We start from the raw sequence: 10,278 nt of genomic DNA, 5'->3' as shown, positions 1-10,278 counted from the left end.
AAACCCTAGTGAGTGAAGCTAGGTGCAAGTCCTGGTGAGTGAAGCCAGGCAAGGGAAAATCCAGATGGATCAAGGGTGATCGGACATCTGGTGTTGAAAAGTCCAAGAAGGAAACTTGGCATGCGGAGTCAGAGAGGGTTCGGTAGCTCGTTCTCTAGGACCAGATGAAGTCGGAGAGGGCTAGGGAGCTCGTTTCTCCGGACTAGGTCGAGAGGGCTCGGCCCGATAGAAGTCGGATCGGTCGGCGGACCGATCCGGTGAAACCTTGACACGATCGGTGCCGGCCGATCGAGAATCGATCGATGGCTCGACGACATCGATCTGACCGATCAGAAATCGATCAGTAGTCTACTGTGATTTTACTGATCGGTCTGGAGACCGATCAGGAGGTTGTAAGCGCTTGGGAAGAGCAACGTCTGATCGGTCCGCAGACCGATCAGAAGCTGTGCGCATTTGGAAAGAGCGACATCTGATCGGTCTGGGGACCGATCAGATTAGTTCCTGATCGGTCTGCCAGACCGATCAGCGATGATCCAGAAAGCGTGGATCGGTCTGCAGACCGACCCACGGTATTGTTTGTTTTGCATGCACTTTTTCTGATTGCCGTATTTGTTTTCACCCATCTGTTTTTAACCATCTGCTGTGAGTCTTTTTAGCTTGCAGGTTGCAGGTTACACTCTCATGGTTGAATTCAAATTGAGCTTCATTAAGAGAAGAAGACAAGTGCTCTTTTCACTGTGATTTGCTGCAACAGATGCATTTGAGGCATCAACGTTCACTGGCGAATCTGATTGCGATTGGGCTGCGCTCAGTTTGACCTCTACTTATTGGTTCATATCCAGAGACGCCAGTGATTTCCATTGGCATGGGTTCAGAGAACCAGATGAGGAGGAGAGGTGATTGGCTACGCCTTGTTGGCAGCAGCGATTCTGCAGGCGGCAGTGATTTGAGGCAGTAAAAACAGTGAGAGGTGAACAAGAACAGAACAAGAAAGCTTGAAAGAAAAGTCTGTGCTGTTGTGCGAAGTTCTTGAGCTCTCGGGTGAACTGCGATCTCTGTTTTCTGCTACTGATCCTCGCGTGGTTGTAAGCATTTCTATTCTCCTTTGCCACCGAGCTTCTGTAAGTCTCGTGCTTTAACTTAGATCTTTCTTGAGACGTTGTGGGGAGGTTACTCCACCGAGAAGGAGGATTTGTAGCCGGAAGTTATCCGGGGTGCGATCTACCGAAGATCAAGGAGTCGTCCACCTTACGGACACGCCGAGGAGTAGGGGCAAGTTATCCCCGAACCTCGTATATCTTTGTGTTAGTGTGCGTGTGTTTTTCCTTTCTTTAGTTTTTCACTTCCACTGTGCTAACTAGTTTTTGTGTAGAACTCTCTGTCTAAGTTTTTTAAGAGGCTATTCACCCCCCCCTCTAGCCATCTAAGATCCCAACAAGTGGTATCAGAGCCTGGTGCTCTTAATCTGGACTAACATTCCAATGAGCAACAAGATGGCCATGAAGGAAGGATTCAGCACCAACAGACCACCCTTCTTCGATGGAGCAGATTTCCAGTATTAGAAGAGCCGCATGGAGTATTACCTCAAGACTGATATCTCCATGTGGTTCTCGGTCAAGGAAGGCTTCACACCACCGAAGGACGAAGAAGGTAAGGAACTCGATTCATCAAGGTGGTCTACTGAACAAACTCGTAAAGGGCAAGCCGATGCCAAGGCGGTTGTCATCTTACAATGTGGGATTGCCAAGGACCAACTCGTCAAGGTAGGTCCATTCTCGAGTGCAAAAGATTTATGGAACAAGCTTATCGAGCTCCAAGAAGGAACTCGAGATTCTCGGATAGCCAAGAGGGACCTATTCTTGAATCAACTACAAAATCTCACCATGAAGGAAAATGAAACGGTAAGTGAACTACATGGGAGGTTCAAGGAAATCATCAATGGTTTACATTCCGTGGATGAACGCGTGGAGAATCGCGATCTAGTAAGGTACGCTCTTAAATCCTTTCCAAGGAATGCCTTGTGGTCATCTATGGTAGATGCCTACAAGGTTTCCAAGGATCTTTCCATTGTTAAATTAGACGAATTCTTTTGTGAAATGGAACTTCATGAACTTGCTAACAAAGGTCAAAAGGAGAAAGGTATAGCTTTGGTTGCAGGAGAAAAGAGCAAGGATGGGAGAAGAAGGAAAGAAAAGAAGAAGGAGAAAGAGATTCCTTCATCTTCATCCTCCTCCGAGTCCGATGATGAAGGTGGATCATCATCAAGCGAGATGGCAAATTTTGTGAGGAGGATCATGAGAAGAAGCAGGAGATATAAAGGAAAAGGTAAACCTAATGATCAAAATATCGATAAGACTAATGTTACATGTTATGAGTGTAGTAAGAAAGGCCACTACCGGAGTGAGTGTCCAAAACTCAAGAAGGAGGAACGGGCCAAAAAGAAGGAGGAAAGAGCCAAGAAGAAGAAAGCTCTCAAGGCCACTTGGGATGAATCCTCCTCAAGCTCATCGGAGGAGGAAGAGAAGAAGGAGAAGAGTACTCGGCAATTGGCACTCATGGCAAGGGAGGAGTCCGAATCCGAGAGTGATGACTCAAGCACATTAGCCGCGGCTTCATCATCTTCGGATGATGAAGAGGTAACCTCTTCTCACTTAGAAAAATGCTATAAGACTATTACACATTTGTCTACCTTGCTTAAAAAATCAAAAACAGAAAATAAATCATTAAAAGAAGAAGTAGAGAACTTAAGAGCTCTTAGGGAAGATGAGGTTGATAACCTACATCTAGAGCTCCTTGAAGATGAAAACAAAGCCTTGAAGGGTGAGGTTGAGAAACTCAAGAAAATGTTTGAGAAATTCTCAACTAGCTCCAAGACATTAGACATGATTCTAAATGCCCAAAGGGCGGTCTACAACAAGGATGGATTAGGATACCAACCTAAGGAGTCTAGCTTTATTTCTTTAGTGTTAAGAACCCAATTTCATAGATCGCATGTTTCTAGGGTTCATGAGACTAGGAAGAAGGTAACAAAGGCATGGGTGCCTAAGTCTCTCATTGTAGATGCATTAGGTCCCAAGATTTGGGTACCTAAAACATCTATCTTTCGTGTCTTGTAGGCATTGGTAAAGGGGGAGCGTCTATCAACTTGGTTTGTTGATAGTGGATGCTCCAAGCACATGACCGGGGATAAGTCACTATTTTCTACCATTCAAAACAAAAATAGAGGTAATGTGTCATTTGGTAACAATGGTAGTCTTAAGGTTGTAGGAGTTGGAGACATTCATATATCCGAATGTCTCCATATCAAGAATGTCCTTCTAGTCAAGGGGATGACTTTTAATCTCCTAAGTGTCAGTCAATTGTGTGATACGGGTTACACAATTGAATTTCATTCAAGTCAATGTTTGGTTAAACACATTGACACACTTGACACGGTACTAGTAGGCACAAGGGTTGATAATATTTATCAAGTATCGTTTAAAAGTGCTACTAATGCTTTGATTAAGTGTTTCATGTCAAAAGAAGAAGAGTCTTGGCTATGGCATAGAAGGTTAGCACATGTAAACATGAAGAACATCCGGAAGTTGGCCAACCAAGAATTAGTGCGAGACTTACCCAGCATCAAGTACCACAAGACCAAACTATGTGATGCATGTCAAAAGGGTAAGCAAACAAAAGGTGTTCATAAAGGTAAAAGCACTGTAAGTACATCTACTGCTTTAGATTTATTGCACATGAACCTATTTGATTGCAGTAGTGTAATATCATTGAATGGAAGTAGATATTGCTTGGTAATCGTTGATGATTTTACTAGATACACATGGACTTTCTTTTTGAAACATAAGGACCAAACTATAGATATTTTTATTTCCTTTTGTAGAAGAACTGAAAATGAAAATCGACAACAATTAAAACCATTAGAAGTGATCATGGTGGGGAATTTCAAAATCATAGGTTTTTAGAGTTTTGTCAAGAAAAGGGATATAGGCATGAGTTCTCTACTCCAAGGACCCCACAGCAAAATGGGGTTGTGGAGAGAAAGAACCGAGTCCTACAAGAGGCTGCACGAAGCATGCTCAATGAGTACTCACTACCGAGCTACTTATGGGCTGAAGCTGTGAATACAGCTTGCTATGTGCAAAATCGAGTTTTAATACATAGGTTTTTAGGAAAGACTCCCCATGAACTTTGGTTTGGGAAACCACCTACAATTAAACATCTTAGGGTGTTTGGTTGTAAGGTGTTTATTTTGAACACCAAGGACCATCTTGGGAAGTTCTCGGCGAAGGCTGATCAAGGGATACTAGTCGGGTACTCTCTTACCAGCAAAGCCTATCGAGTCTACAATAAGAGGACTAAATTGATTGAAGAGTCCTCTGATGTAGCTTTTGAAGAAATCCCTAACTTAAATGATCAATCAAGGGATGTAGGAGAAATTCAATTTGAACTTAGAAATCTAAGTTTGAATGATCAAAATGAAGAACGAGTTGAAGTTGACTCTGATGTTGATGAGCAAAGGCAACAAAGAACTCAATCTGATCCTTTGCCAGATATTGAGTCCTTGCCTGTGTTTAGTGAGACCATTCATGAGGCACCATCAACACCAAGACAATTTAGGATAGCCTCTAGTCATCCCCAAGACCAGATTGTGGGAGACATCCAACAAGGGGTTAGGACTAGATCATTCTTTAGAAATGAGTCCAATGAGGTTGCCTTAATCTCAGAAATTGAACCAAGACTAGTTGATGAAGCATTGCACGATCCTGATTGGATCATAGCTATGCAAGACGAATTAGGTCAATTTGAAAGGAGCCAAGTATGGGATTTAGTTCCTAGACCTAAGAAGACCACCATTATTGGAACTAAATGGGTCTTCAAAAATAAGTTAAATCAAAAGGGAGAAGTTGTAAGAAACAAGGCAAGACTTGTAGCCAAGGGCTATAGTCAAGTCGAATGTCTCGATTATGATGAGACTTATGCTCCCGTGGCCCGATTAGAGTCCATTCGTTTGATGCTAGCTTTTGCTGCACATAGAGGTTTCAAGCTCTATCAAATGGATGTTAAATCTGCCTTCTTAAATGGTTTCATTAAAGAAGAGGTCTATGTTGAACAACCACCGGGGTTTGTGAATACCGAAGTTCCAAACCACGTGTACAAGCTCAAGAAAGCTCTTTATGGACTTAAACAAGCACCTCGAGCATGGTACGATAGGTTGTCAACTTACCTATTAGAAAAGGGCTTTGTAAGAGGCCAAATAGACCCAACACTATTTCTACGTAGAGATGGTGAAAACATTTTTGTAGCCCAAGTATATGTCGATGACATAATTTGTGGCTCAAATAACAAGGGCTATTTGAATGAATTTATTTCTCACATGGAAAGTGAGTTTGAGATGAGTCTAGTAGGAGAGTTGACATTCTTCCTCGGACTTGAAATCAAACAAACTCGAGACGGAATTTATGTCCATCAGACAAAATACACTCAAGAGATGCTTAGAAAATTCAATATGAGTGACTCTAAGGAAGTGTCCACTCCAATGGCGACAAACACTCGCCTTGACAATGATGAGAGTGGAAAACCAATTGATCTAACGCAATATAGAAGCATGATTGGTAGTCTTCTATATCTCACAGCTAGTCGACCGGACATACTTTTTGCTGTGGGCATGTGCGCTAGGTATCAAGTCTGTGCCAAGGAATCTCATTTAATTGCAGTTAAGAGAATATTGAGATACCTTAAGGGCACAATTCGAGTAGGTCTATGGTACCCTTGTACAGAGTCTTTTGACTTGATAGGCTATACCGATTCCGATTATGCTGGGTGCAAATTGGATCGGAAAAGCACTAGTGGGGGTTGCCAATTCTTAGGTTCATCATTAGTTAGTTGGTCAAGTCGGAAGCAACATTGTGTTGCTCTCTCCACGACCGAGGCCGAATATATTGCCATGGGAGAGAGTGTATCACAGTTGTTGTGGATGATACACACCCTAGAGGATTATGGATTTTCTTATAAGGGTGTACAAGTGCTATGTGACAACATTAGCACTATCAACCTAACTAAAAATCCAGTCCATCATTCGAGGACCAAACACATTGAAGTGCGTCATCACTTCATAAGAGATCACGTAGCTAGGGGAGACATTGCACTCACATATGTTGAGTCAAAGTCAAACCTAGCTGATATTTTCACCAAACCCCTTCCGGAGAATGAATTTAGTCATTTAAGGAGGGAGTTGGGAATGTGTTTGGCTCCTTAGGTCATTAGAACTTCACCATGATCAATAAGGACTAGTAAATGACAAGAGTAATTGGGAATGATTTTGGGCAACTTGGGAACATCTCACACAAACTATAAGGTTTAACAAAATATTTTTGTTTGCTAGAAATGGGGTGAGATGCTAGGAACAACCAAATTATTCAAATGTATCATGCATCTCTTGAATAATTAGGTTGAAGAGACATTAATTGAGTATGGGGAACACCATTACATAATTCATGTATAATTGGTTCCTAGATCTTACTCATATATTCCAACCAAGGAATCTTGGTTGGACTTTTGCCTAGAAATTTTCTAATCATGGTTGATGGTTGATGTGTTGATTGGTATTGTTGTTTGGTTCATGTCATGACTTTGATTGATAAAACGATAGGTTATTAAAGGAAATAATAACAACTTGGATATATTTTGACAAACTTGAAACTAAACATAACAAGGATCAAGAATTTCAGCTTTTATGCCTTGATTGCAAATTAGGACAAGTTGTTTATATTTTGACAAACTTGAACCTGATCATAGAGATGAGTTTAGCAAAAATATGTTTTGAACTCTTAAGGACCAAGAAGACAGAACTCCATATGGTTGGAGTTAGTGTGAGGTTGTGTTTGATAAGAATCTGAAACTTTAGGGCTATAAACATGTTCAGACCATAACTTTTAGGTAAGAGCTATGCTTGTAGATCCTCCATGTTCTAGGTGCTGAACTTGGGAGTTTTCCTAGAGAAACTTCCACGAATTATCGAACACAAGTTACTGAAATTACTACTTTCAGTTACTGAAATTACGGGAGAAATCAGACACTGATCGGTCTACGGACCGATCAAGTCAGCCTGGCACGCTCGAGCCCGCTACTGATCCCTTTCTGATCGGTCTACAGACCGATCAGAGAGATCCCTGATCGGTCCGGAGACCGATCAGATCAATTCGGCACAAAAGCCAGACCGATCAGATCAATCGGCATGAAGCCACTGATCGTCTCCTGATCGGTCCGTGGACCGATCAGGATGTTCCTGGATCGGTCCAGGGACCGATCAGGAGGCTTCTGATACCTTCTGATCGGACAACCGTCCGATCATTTCTTCACTATACACCGATCTAAACCCTTAAAACCTCCCGATCCCTTCTTTTCTTCATTCACGCGAAACCCTAGCCGACTCTTCCCACCAGCTCACCCTTTCTCTTCTCTTTGCACGCCGGAACACTAGTCCCAGTTCTAGCCCTCCGAAGCTCTAGCCAAGAGTTCAATGGCACCAAGGTAACTCCTATTTCTCTGAAATTTTGGCATTTCGATTTCATTTCTCACATATCTGTGGCTTTGTGTTTCGGTTGGCTCCTGTGCTCCTCTTTTTCCCATTGTGTCCCCTTAGGAAGAAACCAGTAGGTGAGGGTACTTCCAAGTCCAAAGATAAATCCAAAGCTCCTGCTGCTCCTTCCCGACCTCAACCATCCAGTTCGGGAAGATTTCCCAACCAACAGTTTGAACAATCCTTTAAGGAAAGGACCTTCAAGTTGCTCCCATGTAGATCAGTCGATCAAAAATACATGAATGAGTTTTGTCCAGCGATTACGGAGACCATAGCCTACTATAAACTTGATTCCTTGGTATATTTAGAGAGAGATATCAACTTTGACCTAGTTTCTGAATTCTATAACAACCTTCATCAGACTATTGATGGTAGTTATAGATCAAGAGTGGCTAAGCAAAACGTTGATTTCAGCTTAATTGCCTTCTTTGATTATTTAGGCTGTCGTTTGTGTTTGGGGACGGTGTTCTCATTCTATCCTTCTTTGCCTGAACCCGTGCCTCATCCTCTTGATGTCTCATCTGACTCGATTTATGAGTACTTCTTTGGACATCCGAGACCGGATGGATTAGATGAGTTAGATGTCGACTTTCCTACATTTGCAGCCCTTGGCCTTTCTGCTCCTGATTACATTCTGTTCAAAATTGTCACAAACTGTCTTCTACCTATTACTTCTAAACCATTGGCAGAGATTCGACCGTATCATTGTCTGATGCTTTACGGGTTGCGTAGGCGTCTTGACTTTGATGTCATGTCGAGTGTCTATACTTCTATCATATCCCATAGCGAGCCAAGCGGTTACACCATCTATATGCCTTATGGGCATGTGATTACTGACTGGCTTGAGACCCTGGGTATTGATGTCTCTAAGGGGAGGATAGTAAAGATGGTTAGGCAAGATTGTCGACTTGGGAAACGTGCGTTTTCCAAGTCTGGAATCTTAGGACAGGCTGGGGCGGTTAGGTGGAAGGATGGGAGGGCACTAGGTGAGTTACCTCGACGACAGGTTGCTCCTGTTGCTGCTCCTCCTGCTGCTGACGATGGAGAGGCCGATCCTGATCTGCGCTGGCAGATCGCCGAGCTGGAGAGTCGCTTTGATCGACACGAGGAGATGGTGGCTGCTGAGTTCGATGGACTACGTATTCGGATAGACCAGCGCTACGATGACCTGCGCGGGCAGATTGACCAGCGCTTCGATGAGATGCGCAGTCATCAGGTGGTGACACAGCAGTTGCTACTCGGATGGATGGCACGCTACCCGCCTCCGCAGTCTTACCCAGGCTATCCATCCTCCAGCGTGCCGCCTCAGGATTTCACCCCTCCTGCCGATGATGGTGATGTTCCTCAGTGTGAGGATATTGATTGATACAGTTTGTTTGTTGACTGTCTGTATTTTGGATGTTATTTGTTAGTCTTTATGTCGGACCTGGATGTTTGCACTTCTGATGCTACTCATGTACTTATGCTACTCATTTTTATATTTGCTTGTTCTTTATTATGCTTCATTTTCTATCGGTTTTAAATATGCTGTTCCTATGCCATGATTTGATTGTATCTTATGTCTTTCTTATAGTCATATTGTGACCTTAGAGGGAATTCTAGGTCAGTTAAGAGAAGGCAGTATGGGTTAAGGGGGAGCCTTTTGAATTTTTGTCACCTCATTTGCACCTTTTCGGTGTTTGACAAAGGGGGAGAGGATACCTAAGTTTAGAAATGTACGAAAGCTTGATTATAGGGGAGAGGATAACGGGAAGGATCTTGATTCCCGTCATTGACTTGGTGGTGTATCCGTCTTAGGGGGAGGATCCTGATTTCCCTAAAATTATGGGTATATGAGCATTTCTGATCTAAACTTAAATCGTGTTGTCAAACAACAAAAAGGGGGAGATTGTTGATACAGTCTGACCTGGATGTTGTTTCGCTGTTGACACTGATTTAAGTTTGTATCAGATATTTAACTCAGATTAATTACTAATCTAGGTTGACTAGGTTGACCTGATTGAGAAAGTCCTAACTGGGATGTTAGGCAGTTGGAAAGTCCTGGTGAGTGAAGCCAGGTGAAAACCCTAGTGAGTGAAGCTAGGTGCAAGTCCTGGTGAGTGAAGCCAGGCAAGGGAAAATCCAGATGGATCAAGGGTGATCGGACATCTGGTGTTGAAAAGTCCAAGAAGGAAACTTGGCATGCGGAGTCAGAGAGGGTTCGGTAGCTCGTTCTCTAGGACCAGATGAAGTCGGAGAGGGCTAGGGAGCTCGTTTCTCCGGACTAGGTCAGAGAGGGACGGAGTCGAGAAGCTGGATCGGTCGGCAGACCGATCCAGTGAAACCTTGGACACCTGATCGGTCTGCCGACCGATCAGGAATCGATCAGTGGCTACTGAACGATTACTGATCGGTCTGCAGACCGATCAGAAATCGATCAGTAGCCTACTGTGATTTTACTGATCGGTCTGGAGACCGATCAGGAGGATGTAAGCGTTTGGGAAGAGCGCCATCTGATCGGTCTCGGGACCGATCAGATTAGTGCCTGATCGGTCCGCAGACCGATCAGAAGCTGCGCGTATTTGGAAACAGCGACATCTGATCGGTGTGGGGACCGATCAGATTAGTTCCTGATCGGTCCGCAGACCGATCAGCGATGATCCAGAAAGCGTGGATCGGTCTGCAGACCGATCCACGGTATTGTTTGTTTTGCATGCACT

This window comes from Zingiber officinale, chromosome 6B (assembly GCF_018446385.1).
Source record: "Zingiber officinale cultivar Zhangliang chromosome 6B, Zo_v1.1, whole genome shotgun sequence".
Taxonomy (NCBI): domain Eukaryota; kingdom Viridiplantae; phylum Streptophyta; class Magnoliopsida; order Zingiberales; family Zingiberaceae; genus Zingiber; species Zingiber officinale.
Note: the sequence above shows the minus strand (reverse complement) of the source record.